General features: G+C 39.3%; 1 pseudogene; it reads left to right on the top strand.

The window, feature by feature from the left end:
* Nucleotides 1–4,676: 4,676 nt before the first annotated feature.
* LOC133636382 (uncharacterized) overlaps nt 4,677–21,328 on the top strand; it is a 33,631-nt pseudogene continuing 16,979 nt past the window's right edge.

Below are 21,328 nucleotides of genomic sequence, written 5' to 3'. Positions count from 1 at the left end.
TGATGTCCAGAGTGCCACATATGGTTCCTAATCTTAAAATGTAGAAAACATTCAGCTACAAGAGTGGCCTGGGGTTGAACAGTCCAAGTGATAAAGCTTTGTATTTACAGTAAAAGTGTCATCTTGTCTCATCAGTCTTGTACATATTAGTCTTTAATTACTAGTTTATATTTTTAGTTAATTGTTCATATTTAATGTTTACTTTGTACAAAGAGAGCGCAATCTACTGAAGTTAAATTCCATGTGTGTTAAACATAACTGGACAATAAAGCTGATTCTGATTCCGGGCATCTGGTCAGGATGCCACCCGAACGCCTCCCTAGGGAGGTGTTTAGGGCACGTCCGACCGGTAGGAGGCCACGGGGAAGACCCAGGACACGTTGGGAAGACTACGTCTCCCGGCTGGCCTGGGAACGCCTCAGGATCCCCCGGGAAGAGCTAGACAAAGTGGCTGGGGAGAGGGAAGTCTGGGCTTCCCTGCTTAGGCTGCTGCCCCCGCGACCCGACCTCGGATAAGCGGAAGAAGATGGATGGATGGATGGATGGAAAACCTGAAACAGCAATGTGCAAAAATAATTCGTAGTGCAAGAAAAACAATAAAGTGCAACAATAAAATCACTTAAATATATATAAAAAGGAACAAATTCAATTGTACAAAAAACAAGATAATTAAATTAAATATCAAGCAAATACTTAAATAATATTAATGAACAGAGTTACCAGAAACAAGGTAACATAACGGTTTATAAACAAATATAAAGTTACTACATATTAAAACTATGTAAATGTACATAACGATGTGCAAAAATTTTGGGAGGAAAAAATCTAAATGAACTACATTAAATTATGCCTTGGGCCGGCTCTGTGTATACCGTATTTCCTTGAATAGTCGCCGGGGCGCTAATTAATTTAAAACCTCTTCTCACTCCTGCGTTTACCAAAAGCATGCGGGATGGGCAAGCATGCGCTAATTATTTTAAAACCTCTTCTCACTCCTGCGCTTACCTTATCATGAAAATCACATTTAATAAAAAAAACGTTATTATGGTCTTACCTCTAGGTATAAATGAGTCCATGCGCAGCTCCTATAGAAGTCTTCCTTATCTTTCTTAAGTTTTAAAAGTCTCTCTGTCTCGATGGAGATCTTCCTTTAAGTATTACCTCCTGCTTCGATTGAAAGTCCAGTTTAGAAAACTGTTTTATTTTAGATATGTAATCCTCCATGGTAAAAGTGCAAGCAAACAATGGCTGCTCACTCTTGCTGCGTGTTGTCTTCTTCTGCAGCACCGGTCTTCAGCAGTACCAGCAGTCGCAAGAAGGATCACTAGCGCCCTCTACCACCAGGAGGCGGAAGTCATTTAATGACTCATATTTGACCCGGCGGAAGTGCCAAGCATGCGCTAATTATTTTGCAAAACGAGTTTGACCCGGCTGTAATTCTAGGCAGGCGTATACTATATTCCCGGCGGCAATTCAAGGAAATACGGTATATATATATATATATATATACAGAGCCGGCCCAAGGCATAAGCGTACTAAGCGCTTGCTTAGGGCCCCGCGGCCACCAGGGGGCCCCCAAAAGCAATTAACAAAAAATTCTTATTTTTTATTTTTTGCATGTACGTGTCTGAGTCAGACTCGTACATGGCAATGATTAGTATTAATAACAAAGTCGGTCATCAGATTTCTTACAGTGATGTCATAAATGACTTTGCCTCCAGAAAAACCAGGAAGCACAAGTTTTAAGGAGTGGGTGGAGTGGTGTGGGTGGTGAAGAACAGAGGAACAAAACTGTGATGTGATGGTCAAATGTGTGAATTAAGGACCTTAATTTAAGGTAGTTCATTTTGATTTTTTTCCCAAAAAAATGTTTGCACATCGTTATGTACATTTACATAGTTTTAATATGTAGTAACTTTATATTTGTTTATAAACCGTTATGTTACCTTGTTTCTGGTAACTCTGTTCATTAATATTATTTAAGTATTTGCTTGATATTTAATTTAATTATGTTGTTTTTTGTGCAATTGAATTTGTTCCTTTTTATATATATTTAAGTGATTGTATTGTTGCACTTTATTGTTATATATATATATATATATACTATATTCGTTGCGCACTAATTGACTGAAAGAGCACGCAATTGGTGCGATGATGTCATGTTATCGATGGGAAAATGCATTTTTAGACAATATGATTTGCCTGAGCGTTGCCTTTTTGCCTTTCCAAAGAAAAATAAACTAGTTTTTAGTGTAAGTTTGCTGATTTCAAGAAATGTAATGTATCATTATGTCAAGATAATGGCACTAGTATTTACTTAATTTAAGAATATTTTTCAACATATTGAGAAAAAAGGTCTCATATTTGTTTTTGCTATCAAGAAAAGTGCACTTGTTATTAGTGAGAATATACTTATTTTAAGGTATTTTTGGGTTCATTGAGGTTAGCTAATTTTACTTGTTTTGGAAAGTCTTGACAAGCCGAGTTTTCTTGTTCTATTGGCAGATAATTTTGCTTAGTTCAAGTAAAATACCCCTCATTTTTGTATTTTTTTCCCTTGTTTTTGAACACTGACTTTTTGCAGTGCAGTAGGTTGACTTTTTATACGCCATCGCAATAAAATACCCCACATTTTGGAATTTCACCACGTTGCTTACATATTTAAACACATAAGATGATGATTTACTGAGATCCCAATAAGTGCAAACTGTAAAAATGTGTCCTAGTGATGTGAGATACCGATCCGATAAACATACTTTGTGCAAACTAACCTAAATTGATGTATTTCAAATAATGGCCTGAAGAATCACATATTTATTTATTTTAAACTCTGAACTGGTGTGAATGACAACATAGCCAAGCTAATACAACTGGAAAAAACTGGACCAAATCACACAAAGTACTGAATGTTACTGGTCATGTGGTGACATCAACGATGGTATTCTGAGAGGTAATTATTGAAGTCTGACATCACTTAAGGCCTAGGTGGGAAACGCACGGCCCACCACTTCATTTTAACAATACGAGGACTGTGAATCTTTGGGGACCACATGTTTCGATTCGGTTCTTGGGGGTTTACGTTATGATTCAGAATGATTCTTGAAACAAAATCTCAATTTTTTTAAATAACATTGAATGCCAATTCTCTGATTGTCTATTTTATGGAGGAATGTAGTTAAACATCTCAGATAAATGTGTATTTTACTTAAAAGTAAACTGGTTTTGTTTAACATAAGACAAGAGAAGTAGCCCACATTTCTCTTTTCTAAAGTAAATGTGTACAGCAGATATAGATAATCTACATCAACAATATGATTTGTCTGAGTGGCTGGACAGGACAGATGGAAAAAAATAAAATAATAATAATTTAAAAAAAATAATAAAATAAATAAATAAATAAAATATATATATTTTTATGTTTTATTTTATTTATTATTATTTTATTATTATTGTATTACTATTTATTATTATTATTATTATTATTACTTACAAAAAATATATATTTTTTAAATTATTATTTTGTTGTTTTTATTTTTATTTATTTTATTTTTTTATTTTATTATTTTTTTAATAGATTTTCGATTTTTTTGAGCCAATTGAGAAAAATGTTGACACCCCTAAAAAATAAATACATAAGAATAAAATGTGCTACTGATAGAGCTGACAGTTCCTTGGGAGGATCGCATAGAGGAGGCAAACGAGCGGAAGCGATCAAAGTATCAGGAGCTAGTTGAGCAATGCCGTAGAGGAGGCTGGAAGGCACGCTGTGAGCCCATTGAAGTGGGGTGTAGAGGCTTTGCTGGCCGCTCACTGTGCAAGGTGTTAACACTACTTGGCATCACGGGTGATGGGGAAAGGAAGGCCATCAAGACCACCATGGAGGCCGCAGAGAGAGCCTCTAGATGGCTTTGGATCAGGAGGAGCGAACTGTGGGCCAATGCTACTGGGACACAAGCTGGGGTCTGATCAACCCTGGCTGGGTCACCTGAGGGAGGAGGTATGATGTTGAAAGACCCGAAACCCCCGGTGATCTCAGGCACATCACTGAGGATGTGTCCCAGTGCATCTGAGGATGTATCTTACAATCATTTCGGACTGGCATAGCCATTGACACCCAGGAACAGGCTGGGAGGCAACCAGGAGTAGACTGGTGACGATTGGAGAGACAATTGACAGCTCGGAAAGACGGTGACCGGGGCAGCAAGGGGTAGCATCCCAACCTGCATCTTCCGTGAGGGAGAAACCCAACTGAGATACAGAACGACCTACTGAGAAATACCCCCAGGGGAACCCGAGAGGGGGGGAGGATGAGTTCCCCAACAGGACGGACCCAACGCTGACGACTTTAGCAAACGGCTTAACGACGCAAGAGCCTCAAGAACGAGCGTGGCCTAAAAATCCATCAGGGTCGAATGAAATGCTTGGTGCAGGAGAGTGACACACAGCGCACAGGACCGAGTCCTGGTGAGACGACGGAGGAGCCCGGCCGGGAGACACCCCACAGAGCCCAGAACCTCCATGTGATAAACCCTCAAGCTCCCAGCAAAGTAATTAAGCAGCCTCGTATCAAGTGGCCTCCTGCAAGCCAACACAAAGTGTGGCACCAATTCGACGAGATCACAGCCAGAATCATCGAATCAATAGCCAAAGGGGATGTCGACAGACTGCTTCAGATCATGACCACCATCATTGTTTCGTATGGAGCAGAGAGGTTCGGTGTGGAAGAGGACAAGCCCATCAGTTCTAACTACACCATGAAACGAAGGGCAGAACAGATCCATCAACTGCGGCAGGAGCTCCGGTCCCTGGCAAGGCAGTACAAGGCAGCATCTGAGGAGGACAAGGCGCCATTGGCTGAACTCCGGAACATCATCAGGAAGAAACTGACGACCCTACGTAGAGCTGAATGGCACAGGAGGCGCAGGAGAGAGAGAGCCAGGAAGCGAACTACATTCATAGCTAATCCATTTGGATTTATCAAACAGCTGTTGGGGCAGAAGCGCAGTGGGTGTCTAGTTTGCTCTAAAGAAGAAGTTAACAACTTCTTGAAAAACAACCTGAGTGACCCTGAAAAAGAGAAAGAGCTAGGGCCCCTCAGTGCCTTATTGGACATACCATCTCCCACTGTCAATTTCATCACCAGCGAGCCCACCTGGAAGGAAATCCAGGAGGTTGTTACTGCAGCCAGAGCCAGTTCAGCTCCAGGACCCAGTGGAGTACCCTACAAGGTGTACAAGCGATGCCCGGAACTCCTTAGAATCCTTTGGAGGATCCTGCGAGTGATTTGGCGCAGAGGAACTGTTGCAGACCAGTGGAGGCAGGCTGAGGGTGTTTGGATACCTAAAGAGGAGAATTCCACCAAGCTGGAGCAGTTCAGGACCATCTCGCTCCTTAGCGTTGAGGGAAAGATCTTCTTCAGCATCCTTTCCAGAAGGTTGACTAACTTCCTCCTCAAGAATGCCTACATTGACACCTTGGTCCAGAAAGGTGGAATCCCAGGTGTGTCAGGATGCCTGGAACATACCGGTTTAGTTTCCCGGCTGATTAGGGAGGCGCGGGAGGGTAAGGGAGACCTTGCTGTGCTTTGGCTTGACCTTGCCAATGCGTATGGCTCCATACCCCACAAGCTCGTGGAGACTACCCTGGTCCGACACCATGTACCCAAGAAGATCAAAGACCTCATCCTGAATTACTACGGGAACTTCAGGTTCAGGGTCACTTCCGGGAGCATAACATCAGATTGGCACAAGCTTGAAAAATGCATTATAACTGGGTGTACAATCTCAGTTTGCCTCTTTGCCCTAGCCATGAACATGGTAGTCAAGGCAGGTGAAAGGGAATGCAGAGGCCCTCTGTCGAAGTCTGGAACTCGACAGCCCCCCATCAGAGCCTTTATGGACGATCTCACTGTCACAACTACATCAGTGCCCGGCGCAAGATGGATACTCCAGGGCCTGGAAAAGCTCATCTCCTGGGCAAGAATGAGCTTTAAACCAACTAAATCCAGGTCGATGGTTCTGAAGAAGGGAAAACTGGCAGACAAGTTCCGCTTCTTCGTGGATGGCACAGCAATCCCATCTATCACAGAGAAACCGGTCAAGAGCCTGGGCAAGGTTTTCGACTGTAGTCTCAGGGATACTGCAGCAATCCAAACGACCATCAAAGAACTGGAGACGTGATTATCGGCTGTAGACAAGTCTGGCTTGCCTGGCCGGTTTAAGGCATGGATTTACCAGCATGGCGTCTTACCCCGGATACTCTGGCCTCTGTTGTTGTATGAGGTTCCTCTGTCAACAGTGGAGACTCTGGAGAGGAAGATCAGCAGCTACCTCCGCCGATGGATGGGCTTTCCACGCAGCCTGTGCAGCACAGCACTGTATGGGAAGACTAACAAGCTCCAGCTTCCTTTCAGTAGCCTGGACGAGGAGTTCAGGGTCTCTCGCACTCGAGAGGCTTTGCTCTATCGTGACTCCAAGGACTCCAAAGTGGCATCAGCGGGCATCGTGGTGCGAACTGGCAGGAAGTGGAGGGCTCAGGAAAGCCTGGAGGTTGCTGAGTCTCGGCTGAGACATAGGGCCCTGGTGGGCACGGTGGCAACAGGCCGTGCTGGGCTGGGAGCCTTCCCCCAACCTCACTATGAGAAGGCACGTGGTAAAGACAAACGCCAGCTAGTCCTGAAGGAGGTGCGTGCAGAGGTTGAGGAGGAACGAACCAGCAGGATGGTAGGTATGCAGCAGCAGGGAGCATGGACAAGGTGGGAAGGTGCACTGGAGAGGAGGGTGACCTGGTCTGAGATCAGGCTGGCTGAACCCCAGCGCATTAAGTTCATGGTTCAAGCTGTCTACGACGTCCTACCCAGCCCAGCCAATCTCCATCTCTGGGGCATGATTGACTCTCCAGCCTGTGTGCTGTGCTCCAGGAAAGGCTCGCTGGAGCACATCCTAAGCAGCTGCTCTAAAGCTCTGGGGGAGGGCCGCTACCGTTGGCGACACGACCAAGTGCTGAAGACCGTTGCTGAAGCCATAGCTAAAGCCGTGGCAAAAAACAACAGCAGCAAGCAACAACTTGGCAAGAGGAGAATTGCCTTTGTCAGGGCTGGAGAGCAGCCACAGTCACAGCCCAAACCAGCAGCCGGGCTCCTCACCTCAGCATTGGACTGGGATCTTCGAGTGGACTTGGGCAAGCAGCTCAAGTTTCCAAACTACGTCACAACAACTTCGTTGAGGCCAGACATCTTGCTTACATCAGTATCTTCACGGCAGGTGCTACTGATAGAGCTGACAGTTCCTTGGGAGGATCGCATAGAGGAGGCAAACGAGCGGAAGCGATCAAAGTATCAGGAGCTAGTTGAGCAATGCCGTAGAGGAGGCTGGAAGGCACGCTGTGAGCCCATTGAAGTGGGGTGTAGAGGCTTTGCTGGCCGCTCACTGTGCAAGGTGTTAACACTACTTGGCATCACGGGTGATGGGGAAAGGAAGGCCATCAAGACCACCATGGAGGCCGTAGAGAGAGCCTCTAGATGGCTTTGGATCAGGAGGAGCGAACTGTGGGCCAATGCTACTGGGACACAAGCTGGGGTCTGATCAACCCTGGCTGGGTCACCTGAGGGAGGGGGTATGATGTTGAAAGACCCGAAACCCCCGGTGATCTCAGGCACATCACTGAGGATGTGTCCCAGTGCATCTGAGGATGTATCTTACAATCATGTATATAAAAAGTATAAATAACAGCAGAATAAAAATCATTATTGTGAATCGTGTGCGTACGCTTGAACTTTACACATCAGAATAATGAACCAGAAAAGTAAACAAATGAAACTATTAAAATAAACACGAATGAGGAATGTATAAAACAATTGAAAATAAACAGTTAAAAGTAAATAACATATTAAAAAAATAAAATCAGTTAAAAATAAATAAATTAAAGCAATTTAAAATAAATAAAAACAGTAAAAAAAAAAAATAAAAAAACAAGCAACAAATAAATAATTAAAAACAATAAAAGTAAATGAAAAAACAATTTCAATAAAAATTTTAAAAAACTATAAAAAATTCAACATAATTTAAAAAGTGATTCCAAATGCTGTTAGGTTTCCTTTAACTCATATTGTAGTCCAGTTTTTAGTCGGGTGACGCCGTATCTGCATCTGCACGTACATTAAAAAAAAACGGCTCCAGAACGTTAATTTCAAAAAGCCGTTCAAGATACTCGATTTGTTTGCGCACCTCACATGTCTGCTGCACGTACTGACAGACGGACATAAAGACTTAAGCTTCACTGCTGATTTATAAACGTGCGATGCTGGTGATGTCATATTTTATTCGCACTTTCCGCCGCTCACGTTGCTAACGACGTGCCGGACATGGCGGCAGGGAGACTATTTACAACAAATCTCTGACCCCAAATTGGGACTTGTGGCCTGATAAGCTGATGAGGCACTTATCACAAACTGCAGCCAAATGAGCTTTTTTGGGGGGTTTGACATGAACTGCTAATTGCTACATCTTGGAAGCGGCTGAGTGCTGCAGTGTTTACTTGGCGCCCACTCGGGGTGCAGAAAAACACGGCGCGTATTTCCACTGAGGTCGGCCAAATACGTTCCTGCACAGACGTTGAGAAACATTTGAATTTGCACGGATTAATAAACGTACACACAGAGCCAACATGGCAGCTAGTGATGGGGCAGGCGATACGGAAGACAACATTCTCTTATTATTATAATCAAATGACAGCAGTCATTTCCATATTCTAATATAAGTGTTTAGGCCCACTTACAATGACAATAACAAAAAATATTATTTTTCATGAACTGTGTACTTGTATTGTTTGTCTGGGTGGAGGTCCTGCTTTGGAAATGATTTGTACCCCTTCCAGACATTGCATTTAGTTCCCATTAAAACATTCACATGTTGCACAATGAGATGTAAGCAGGGGATCATGTGTACATTCCTGCAACTTCCTGTTTGTAAAAAATATATTTTTATTAGTATTTATTTAAAGGCCTACTGAAAGCCACTACTACCGACCACGCAGTCTGATAGTTTATATATCAATGATGAAATCTTAACATTGCAACACATGCCAATACGGCCGGGTTAACTTATAAAGTGCAATTTTAAATTTCCCGCTAAACTTCCGGTTGAAAACGTCTATGTATGATGACGTATGCGCGTGACGTCAATCGTTGAAATGGAAGTATCGGTACCCCATTGAATCCAATACAAAAAAAGCTCTGTTTTCATCTCAAAATTCCACAGTATTCTGGACATCTGTGTTGGTGAATCTTTTGCAATTTGTTTAAGGAACAATGAAGACTGCAAAGAAGAAAGTTGTGAGCACGGGTGTTGATGAGCAGATGAGGGCTGGCGTAGGTGGAGCGCTAATGTTTTTATCATAGCTCTGTGAGGTCCCGTTGCTAAGTTAGCTTCAATGGCGTCGTTAGCAACAGCATTGTTAAGCTTCGCCAAGCTGGGAATTATTAACCGTGTAGTTACATGTCCATGGTTTAATAGTATTGTTGATCTTCTGTCTATCCTTCCAGTCAGGGATTTATTTATTTTGTTTCTATCTGCATTTGAGCCCGATGCTATCACGTTAGCTCAGTAGCTAAAGAACTTCGCCGATGTATTGTCGTGGAGATAAAAGTCACTGTGAATGTCCATTTCGCGTTCTCGACTCTCATTTTCAAGAGGATATAGTATTCGAGGTGGTTTAAAATACAAATCCATGATCCACAATAGAAAAAGGAGAAAGTGTGGAATCCAATGAACCCTTGTACCTAAGTTACGGACAGAGCGAAAAAAAGATACGTCCTGCACTGCACTCTAGTCCTTCACTCTCACTTTCCTCATCCACGAATCTTTCATCCTCGCTCACCTTAGAGGGAACGTTGCAGATATGTCATTTAGGCCATATCTGTATCTATTTATACACACATACATACATACATATACATTACAAGGACTTAAAGTCGACAAGATTGTGATGTATGTCACATAATTAATGTAAATGTTCCTCTCACCAGTTACTACTGGTGACCACCACCTTTCTAACAAATATTAAGAACCTTACAACAATTCAATAAACCAGGAGGGTTGGAGTAATGTAGCAATGATGTCATTTCAGATAGTGTATATCACTTTCTTCTGGCGAATCAGAGCAGGTATTGTTAAAAGAATACTTGTATCCTTTCTCATCCCAACACTCCTTCCTTCAATATTAGTGATGATGATAACCACCACCTTTCACAAAACAAGTCATTACAAGGACTTAAAGTCGACAAGATTGTGACGTATGTCACATAATTAATACAAATGTTCCTCTCACCAGTTACTACTGATAACCGCCACCTTTCTAACAGAAATTAAGAACCTTACAACAAGCCAATAAACCAGGAGGGTTGGAGTAATGTAGCAATGATGTCATTTCAGATAGTGTATATCACTTTCTTCTGGCGAATCAGAGCAGGTATTGTTTGTTAAAAGAATACTTGTGTCCTTCCTCCAATAACAGTGATGATGATAACCACCATCTTTCACAAAACAATTCATTACAAAGACTTGAAGTGGACAAAATATTTGTTAAAGTTTATGCAAGCTCGCTGTGTGCCTCCTGCCACCTCCTTTCCTTTTCCAGAATACATAGACATAAAAATAACACCAACAAAAAGCCGCGCACGCATCATAAGTTTCATATTTATTCCAGTTATTGATGCTAACCGCCACCTTTCGGCAAAAACAATTCAATACAAGGACTTGAAATCGACAAAAGATTGTTATGCATGTCACATAATATAAATGTTCCTCTCACCAGTTACTACTGATCACCGCCACCTTTCTAACAAAAATAAAGAACCTTACAACAATCCAATAAACCAGGAAGGTTGGTGTAAGGTATCACTTTCTTCTGGCGAATCAGAGCAGGTATTATTAAAAGAATACTTGTATCCTTCCTTCCTTCAGTAATAGTGATGATGATAACCACCACCTTTCACAAAACAATTCATTACAACGACTTTGAGTCCACAAAATATTGTGATGTATGTCACATAATTAATATAAATGATCTCCTCGCCAGTTACTACTGATAACCGCCACCTTTCTAACAGAAATTAAGAACCTTACAACAATCCAATAAACCAGGAGGGTTGGATTAATGTAGCAATGATGTCATTTCAGATAGTGTATCACTTTCTTCTGGCGAATCAGAGCAGGTATTGTTAAAAGTATACTTGTATCCTTTCTCATCCCAACACTCCTTCCTTCAATAGTGATGATGATAACCACCACCTTTCACAAAACAAGTCATTACAAGGACTTAAAGTCGACAAGATTGTGACGTATGTCACATAATTAATATAAATGTTCCGCTCACCAGTTACTACTGATAACCGCCACCTTTCTAACCGAAATTAAGACCCTTACAACAAGCCAATAAATCAGGAGGGTTGGAGTCATGCAGCAATGATGTCATTTCGGACAGGGTATCACTTTCTTCTGGCGAATCAGAGCAGGTATTGTTTGTTAAAAGAATACTTGTATCCTTCCTCCAATAACAGTGATGATGATAACCACCATCTTTCACAAAACAATTCATTACAAAGACTTGAAGTGGACAAAATATTTTTTAAAGTTTATGCAAGCTCGCTGTGTGCCTCCTGCCACCTCCTTTCATCACAGAATACATAGACATAAAAATAACACCAACAAAAAGCCGCGCACGCATCATAAGCTTCATATTTATTCCAGTTATTGATGCTAACCGCCACCTTTCGCCAAAAACAATTCAATACAAGGACTTGAAATCGACAAAAGATTGTTATGCATGTCACATAATGTAAATGTTCCTCTCACCAGTTACTACTGATCACCGCCACCTTTCTGACAAAAATAAAGAACCTTACAACAATCCAATAAACCAGGAAGGTTGGTGTAAGGTATCACTTTCTTCTGGCGAATCAGAGCAGGCATTATTAAAAGAATACTTGTATCCTTCAATAATAGTGATGATGATGATGATAACCACCACCTTTCACAAAACAATTCATTACAACGACTTTGAGTCCACAAAATATTGTGATGTATGTCACATAATTAATATAAATGATCTCCTCGCCAGTTACTACTGATAACCACCACCTTTCTAAGATAAATTAAGAACCTTACAACAATCCAATAAACCAGGAGGGCTGGATTAATGTAGCAATGATGTCATTTCAGATAGTGTATCACTTTCTTCTGGCGAATCAGAGCAGGTATTAAAAAAATACTTATATTCTTTCTTCCTTCAATAAGTGATGATGATGATAACCACCACCTTTCACAAAACAATTCATTACAACGACTTTGAGTTGACAAAAGATTGTGATTGAGTAATTTCGGACATGGTATCACTTTCTTACGGTGAATCGGAGCAGGTATTGTTACTAAAAGAATACTTGGGTCTTTCCTTCCTTCAATAATAGTGATGACGATAACCACCACCTTTCACAAAACAATTAATTACAAAGACTTGAAGTGGACAAAATATTGTGATGTATGTCACATAATGTCAATGTTCCTCTCACCCGTTACTACTGATCACCGTCACCTTTCTAACAGAAATGAAGAACCTTCCAATAAACCAGGAGGGTTGGAGTCATGCAGCAATGATGTCATTTCCGATAGGGTATCACTTTCTTATTAAGATAACACTTGTATCCTTTCTTCCTTCAATAATAGTGATGATGATAACCACCGCCTTCCAGATCCATCCTTTCATCCGCCAGTCAGACGGTGGTTAAAAGGGTATCACTTTCTTCTGGCGAATCAGAGCAGGTATTTTTATTAAAAGAATACTTGTATCCTTTCTTCTTTCAATAATAGTGATGATGATAACCACCACCTTTCACAAACCAATTTGTTACAAAGACCTGAAGTCGACAAAATTGCAATGTATGTCACATAATTAATGTAAATGTTCTTCTCACCAGTTATTACTGATCACCGCCACCTTTCTAACAGATATTAAGAACCTTAAAACAATCCAATAAACCAGGAGGGCTGGAGTCATGCAGCAACGATGTCATTTCAGATTGGGGTATCACTTTCTTCTGGCGAATCAGAGCAGGTATTATTGAAATAATACTTGTATCCTTTCTTTCTTCAATAATAGTGATGATGATAACCACCACCTTCCAGATCCATCCTTTCATCCGCCAGTCAGACGGTGGTTAAAAGGGTATCACTTTCTTCTGGCGAATCAGAGCAGGTATTTTTATTAAAAGAATACTTGTATCCTTTCTTCCTTCAATAATAGTGATGATGATAACCACCACCTTTCACAAAACAATTCATTACAAGGACTTAAAGTCGACAAAATTGTGATGTATGTCACATAACTAATGTAAATGTTCCTCTCACCAATTATTACTGATCACTGCCACCTTTCTAAAATACATTAAGAACCTTAAAACAATGCAATAAACCAGCAGGGTTGGAGTCATGCAGCAATGATGTCATTCCAGATTGGGGTATCACTTTCTTCTGGCGAATCAGAGCAGGTATTATTGAAATAATACTTATATCCTTTCTTCATTCAATAATAGTGATGATGATAACCACCACCTTTCACACAACAATTAATTACAACGACTTTGAGTCGACAAAAGATTGTGATGTATGTCACATAATTAATATAAACGATCTCCTCGCCAGTTACTACTGATAACCGCCACCTTTCTAACAGAAATTAAGAACCTTACAACAATCCAATAAACCAGGAGGGTTGGAGTCATGCAGCAGTGATGTCATTTCAGATAGTGTATCACTTTCTTATTAAAAGAACACTTGTATCCTTTCTTCCTTCAATAATAGTGATGATGATAAACACCACCTTTTAAAAAACAATTCATTACAAATACTTTAAGTGGACAAAATACTGTGATGTATTTTCACACAATGAAAATGTTCCTCTCACCAGTTACTACTGATCACCGTCACCTTTCGAACAGAAATGAAGAACCTTCCAATAAACCAGGAGGGTTGGAGTCATGCAACAATGATGTCATTTCCGATAGGGAATCACTTTCTTATTAAGATAACACTTGTATCCTTTCTTCCTTCAATAATAGTGATGATGATAACCACCGCCTTCCAGATCCATCCTTTCATCCGCCAGTCAGACGGTGGTTAAAAGGGTATCACTGTCTTCTGGCGAATCAGAGCAGGTATTTTTATTAAAAGAATACTTGTATCCTTTCTTCCTTCAATAATAGTGATGATGATAACCACCACCTTTCACAAAACAATTCATTACAAGGACTTAAAGTCGACAAAATTGTGATGTATGTCACATAATTAATGTAAATGTTCCTATCACCAATTATTACTGACAGCCACCACCTTTCTAAAAGATATTAAGAACCTTAAAACAATCCAATAAACCAGGAGGGTTGGAATAATGCAGCAATGATGTCATTTCGGACAGGGTATCACTTTCTTCTGGCGAAACAGAGCAGGTATTAATAAAATAATACTTATATCCTTTCTTCCTTCAATAATAGTAATGATGATGATTATAACCACCACCTTTCACAAAATTATAAATAAATACAATTCATTACGACTTTGAGTCGACAAAAGATTGTAATGCATGTCACACAATGAAAATGTTCCTCTCACCAGTTACTACTGATCACCGTCACCTTTCTAACAGAAATGAAGAACCTTCCAATAAACCAGGAGGGTTGGAGTCATGCAGCAATGATGTCATTTCCGATAGGGTATCACTTTCTTATTAAGATAACACTTGTATCCTTTCTTCCTTCAATAATAGTGATGATGATAACCACCACCTTCCAGATCCATCCTTTCATCCGCCAGTCAGACGGTGGTTAAAAGGGTATCACTTTCTTCTGGCGAATCGGAGCAGGTATTTTTATTAAAATAATACTTGTATCCTTTCTTCTTTCAATAATAGTGATGATGATAACCACCACCTTCCAGATCCATCCTTTCATCCGCCAGTCAGACGGTGGTTAAAAGGGTATCACTTTCTTCTAGCGAATCAGAGCAGGTATTTTTATTAAAAGAATACTTGTATCCTTTCTTCCTTCAATAATAGTGATGATGATAACCACCACCTTTCACAAAACAATTCATTACAAGGACTTAAAGTCCACAAAATTGTGATGTATGTCACATAATTAATGTAAATGTTCCTATCACCAATTATTACTGACAGCCACCACCTTTCTAACAGATATTAAGAACCTTAAAACAATCCAATAAACCAGGAGGGTTGGAATAATGCAGCAATGATGTCATTTCGGACAGGGTATCACTTTCTTCTGGCGAATCAGAGCAGGTATTAATAAAATAATACTTGTATCCTTTCTTCCTTCAATAATAGTAATGATGATGATTATAACCACCACCTTTCACAAAATGATAAATAAATACAATTCATTACGACTTTGAGTCGACAAAAGATTGTAATGCATGTCACACAATGAAAATGTTCCTCTCACCAGTTACTACTGATCACCGTCACCTTTCTAACAGAAATGAAGAACCTTCCAATAAACCAGGAGGGTTGGAGTCATGCAACAATGATGTCATTTCCGATAGGGTATCACTTTCTTATTAAGATAACACTTGTATCCTTTCTTCCTTCAATAATAGTGATGATGATAACCACCGCCTTCCAGATCCATCCTTTCATCCGCCAGTCAGACGGTGGTTAAAAGGGTATCACTTTCTTCTGGCGAATCAGAGCAGGTATTTTTATTAAAAGAATACTTGTATCCTTTCTTCCTTCAATAATAGTGATGATGATAACCACCACCTTTCACAAAACAATTCATTACAAGGACTTAAAGTCGACAAAATTGTGATGTATGTCACATAATTAATGTAAATGTTCCTATCACCAATTATTACTGACAGCCACCACCTTTCTAACAGATATTAAGAACCTTAAAACAATCCAATAAACCAGGAGGGTTGGAATAATGCAGCAATGATGTCATTTCGGACAGGGTATCACTTTCTTCTGGCGAAACAGAGCAGGTATTAATAAAATAATACTTACATCCTTTCTTCCTTCAATAATAGTAATGATGATGATTATAACCACCACCTTTCACAAAATGATAAATAAATACAATTCATTACGACTTTGAGTCGACAAAAGATTGTAATGCATGTCACACAATGAAAATGTTCCTCTCACCAGTTACTACTGATCACCGTCACCTTTCTAACAGAAATGAAGAACCTTCCAATAAACCAGGAGGGTTGGAGTCATGCAGCAATGATGTCATTTCCGATAGGGTATCGCTTTCTTATTAAGATAACACTTGTATCCTTTCTTCCTTCAATAATAGTGATGATGATGACCACCGCCTTCCAGATCCATCCTTTCATCCGCCAGTCAGACGGTGGTTAAAAGGGTATCACTTTCTTCTGGCGAATCAGAGCAGGTATTTTTATTAAAAGAATAATTGTGTCCTTTCTTCCTTCAATAATAGTGATGATGATAACCACCACCTTTCACAAAACAATTCATTACAAGGACTTAAAGTCGACAAAATTGTGATGTATGTCACATAATTAATGTAAATGTTCCTATCACCAATTATTACTGACAGCCACCACCTTTCTAACAGATATTAAGAACCTTAAAACAATCCAATAAACCAGGAGGGTTGGAATAATGCAGCAATGATGTCATTTCGGACAGGGTATCACTTTCTTCTGGCGAAACAGAGCAGGTATTAATAAAATAATACTTGTATCCTTTCTTCCTTCAATAATAGTAATGATGATGATTATAACCACCACCTTTCACAAAATGATAAATACAATTCATTACGACTTTGAGTCGACAAAAGAATGTAATGCATGTCACACAATGAAAATGTTCCTCTCACCAGTTACTACTGATCACTGTCACCTTTCTAACAGAAATTAAGAACCTTCCAATAAACCAGGAGGGTTGGAGTCATGCAACAATTATGTCATTTCCGATAGGGTATCACTTTCTTATTAAGATAAGACTTGTATCCTTTCTTCCTTCAATAATAGTGATGATGATAACCACCGCACTTCCAGATCCATCCTTTCATCCGCCAGTCAGACGGTGGTTAAAAGGGTATCACTTTCTTCTGGCGAATCAGAGCAGGTATTTTTATTAAAAGAATACTTGTATCCTTTCTTCCTTCAATAATAGTGATGATGATAACCACCGCCTTCCAGATCCATCCTTTCATCCGCCAGTCAGACGGTGGTTAAAAGGGTATCACTTTCTTCTGGCGAATCAGAGCAGGTATTTTTATTAAAAGAATACTTGTATCCTTTCTTCCTTCAATAATAGTGATGATGATAACCACCACCTTTCACAAAACAATTCGTTACAAGGACTTATAGTCGACAAAATTGTGATGTATGTCACATAATTAATGTAAATGTTCCTATCACCAATTATTACTGACAGCCACCACCTTTCTAACAGATATTAAGAACCTTAAAACAATCCAATAAACCAGGAGGGTTGGAATAATGCAGCAATGATGTCATTTCGGACAGGGTATCACTTTCTTCTGGCGAAACAGAGCAGGTATTAATAAAATAATACTTATATCCTTTCTTCCTTCAATAATAGTAATGATGATGATTATAACCACCACCTTTCCCAAAATGATAAATAAATACAATTCATTACGACTTTGAGTCGACAAAAGATTGTAATGCATGTCACACAATGAAAATGTTCCTCTCACCAGTTACTACTGATCACCGTCACCTTTCTAACAGAAATGAAGAACCTTTCAATAAACCAGGAGGGTTGGAGTCATGCAACAATGATGTCATTTCCGATAGGGTATCACTTTCTTATTAAGATAACACTTGTATCCTTTCTTCCTTCAATAATAGTGATGATGATAACCACCACCTTCCAGATCCATCCTTTCATCCGCCAGTCAGACGGTGGTTAAAAGGGTATCACTTTCTTCTGGCGAATCAGAGCAGGTATTTTTATTAAAAGAATACTTGTATCCTTTCTTCCTTCAATAATAGTGATGATGATAACCACCACCTTTCACAAAACAATTCATTACAAGGACTTAAAGTCGACAAAATTGTGATGTATGTCACATAACTAATGTAAATGTTCCTCTCACCAATTATTACTGATCACTGCCACCTTTCTAAAATACATTAAGAACCTTAAAACAATGCAATAAACCAGCAGGGTTGGAGTCATGCAGCAATGATGTCATTCCAGATTGGGGTATCACTTTCTTCTGGCGAATCAGAGCAGGTATTATTGAAATAATACTTATATCCTTTCTTCATTCAATAATAGTGATGATGATAACCACCACCTTTCACACAACAATTAATTACAACGACTTTGAGTCGACAAAAGATTGTGATGTATGTCACATAATTAATATAAACGATCTCCTCGCCAGTTACTACTGATAACCGCCACCTTTCTAACAGAAATTAAGAACCTTACAACAATCCAATAAACCAGGAGGGTTGGAGTCATGCAGCAGTGATGTCATTTCAGATAGTGTATCACTTTCTTATTAAAAGAACACTTGTATCCTTTCTTCCTTCAATAATAGTGATGATGATAAACACCACCTTTTAAAAAACAATTAATTACAAATACTTTAAGTGGACAAAATACTGTGATGTATTTTCACACAATGAAAATGTTCCTCTCACCAGTTACTACTGATCACCGTCACCTTTCGAACAGAAATGAAGAACCTTCCAATAAACCAGGAGGGTTGGAGTCATGCAACAATGATGTCATTTCCGATAGGGAATCACTTTCTTATTAAGATAACACTTGTATCCTTTCTTCCTTCAATAATAGTGATGATGATAACCACCGCCTTCCAGATCCATCCTTTCATCCGCCAGTCAGACGGTGGTTAAAAGGGTATCACTGTCTTCTGGCGAATCAGAGCAGGTATTTTTATTAAAAGAATACTTGTATCCTTTCTTCCTTCAATAATAGTGATGATGATAACCACCACCTTTCACAAAACAATTCATTACAAGGACTTAAAGTCGACAAAATTGTGATGTATGTCACATAATTAATGTAAATGTTCCTATCACCAATTATTACTGACAGCCACCACCTTTCTAAAAGATATTAAGAACCTTAAAACAATCCAATAAACCAGGAGGGTTGGAATAATGCAGCAATGATGTCATTTCGGACAGGGTATCACTTTCTTCTGGCGAAACAGAGCAGGTATTAATAAAATAATACTTATATCCTTTCTTCCTTCAATAATAGTAATGATGATGATTATAACCACCACCTTTCACAAAATTATAAATAAATACAATTCATTACGACTTTGAGTCGACAAAAGATTGTAATGCATGTCACACAATGAAAATGTTCCTCTCACCAGTTACTACTGATCACCGTCACCTTTCTAACAGAAATGAAGAACCTTCCAATAAACCAGGAGGGTTGGAGTCATGCAGCAATGATGTCATTTCCGATAGGGTATCACTTTCTTATTAAGATAACACTTGTATCCTTTCTTCCTTCAATAATAGTGATGATGATAACCACCACCTTCCAGATCCATCCTTTCATCCGCCAGTCAGACGGTGGTTAAAAGGGTATCACTTTCTTCTGGCGAATCGGAGCAGGTATTTTTATTAAAATAATACTTGTATCCTTTCTTCTTTCAATAATAGTGATGATGATAACCACCACCTTCCAGATCCATCCTTTCATCCGCCAGTCAGACGGTGGTTAAAAGGGTATCACTTTCTTCTAGCGAATCAGAGCAGGTATTTTTATTAAAAGAATACTTGTATCCTTTCTTCCTTCAATAATAGTGATGATGATAACCACCACCTTTCACAAAACAATTCATTACAAGGACTTAAAGTCCACAAAATTGTGATGTATGTCACATAATTAATGTAAATGTTCCTATCACCAATTATTACTGACAGCCACCACCTTTCTAACAGATATTAAGAACCTTAAAACAATCCAATAAACCAGGAGGGTTGGAATAATGCAGCAATGATGTCATTTCGGACAGGGTATCACTTTCTTCTGGCGAATCAGAGCAGGTATTAATAAAATAATACTTGTATCCTTTCTTCCTTCAATAATAGTAATGATGATGCTTATAACCACCACCTTTCACAAAATGATAAATAAATACAATTCATTACGACTTTGAGTCGACAAAAGATTGTAATGCATGTCACACAATGAAAATGTTCCTCTCACCAGTTACTACTGATCACCGTCACCTTTCTAACAGAAATGAAGAACCTTCCAATAAACCAGGAGGGTTGGAGTCATGCAACAATGATGTCATTTCCGATAGGGTATCACTTTCTTATTAAGATAACACTTGTATCCTTTCTTCCTTCAATAATAGTGATGATGATAACCACCGCCTTCCAGATCCATCCTTTCATCCGCCAGTCAGACGGTGGTTAAAAGGGTATCACTTTCTTCTGGCGAATCAGAGCAGGTATTTTTATTAAAAGAATACTTGTATCCTTTCTTCCTTCAATAATAGTGATGATGATAACCACCACCTTTCACAAAACAATTCATTACAAGGACTTAAAGTCGACAAAATTGTGATGTATGTCACATAATTAATGTAAATGTTCCTATCACCAATTATTACTGACAGCCACCACCTTTCTAACAGATATTAAGAACCTTAAAACAATCCAATAAACCAGGAGGGTTGGAATAATGCAGCAATGATGTCATTTCGGACAGGGTATCACTTTCTTCTGGCGAAACAGAGCAGGTATTAATAAAATAATACTTACATCCTTTCTTCCTTCAATAATAGTAATGATGATGATTATAACCACCACCTTTCACAAAATGATAAATAAATACAATTCATTACGACTTTGAGTCGACAAAAGATTGTAATGCATGTCACACAATGAAAATGTTCCTCTCACCAGTTACTACTGATCACCGTCACCTTTCTAACAGAAATGAAGAACCTTCCAATAAACCAGGAGGGTTGGAGTCATGCAGCAATGATGTCATTTCCGATAGGGTATCGCTTTCTTATTAAGATAACACTTGTATCCTTTCTTCCTTCAATAATAGTGATGATGATGACCACCGCCTTCCAGATCCATCCTTTCATCCGCCAGTCAGACGGTGGTTAAAAGGGTATCACTTTCTTCTGGCGAATCAGAGCAGGTATTTTTATTAAAAGAATAATTGTGTCCTTTCTTCCTTCAATAATAGTGATGATGATAACCACCACCTTTCACAAAACAATTCATTACAAGGACTTAAAGTC

This window comes from Entelurus aequoreus, linkage group LG20 (assembly GCF_033978785.1).
Source record: "Entelurus aequoreus isolate RoL-2023_Sb linkage group LG20, RoL_Eaeq_v1.1, whole genome shotgun sequence".
In the NCBI taxonomy this organism is placed as follows: domain Eukaryota; kingdom Metazoa; phylum Chordata; class Actinopteri; order Syngnathiformes; family Syngnathidae; genus Entelurus; species Entelurus aequoreus.
Note: the sequence above shows the minus strand (reverse complement) of the source record. Positions and strands in the feature narration are given on the sequence as shown.